This window comes from Lupinus angustifolius, chromosome LG06 (assembly GCF_001865875.1).
Source record: "Lupinus angustifolius cultivar Tanjil chromosome LG06, LupAngTanjil_v1.0, whole genome shotgun sequence".
Lineage (NCBI taxonomy): Eukaryota > Viridiplantae > Streptophyta > Magnoliopsida > Fabales > Fabaceae > Lupinus > Lupinus angustifolius.
Window position 1 is genome coordinate 12,497,107 of NC_032014.1, and position 250 is coordinate 12,497,356.

Genomic DNA, 250 nt, shown 5'->3' on the forward strand with positions numbered 1-250 from the left:
AATATATGAATTTTTACTTGTTTAAGCCTTTAACCATGGCTTTGGACAAGTTGGAAAATGGATGGATGACAGAGTTTCAAGTATTTTACTAGTAATGGATTTTGAAATATCGGAAAACTAACGAGTTTTTATTATGATAGTTACGAAGATTTCTGGCATTTGAACCTTGCAACCCAATCGAACCATAGTGATTTCGTAAAACACACTTCATTAAGGTGAGAGAGAACACATCGTGACATAGTGGTGTCCG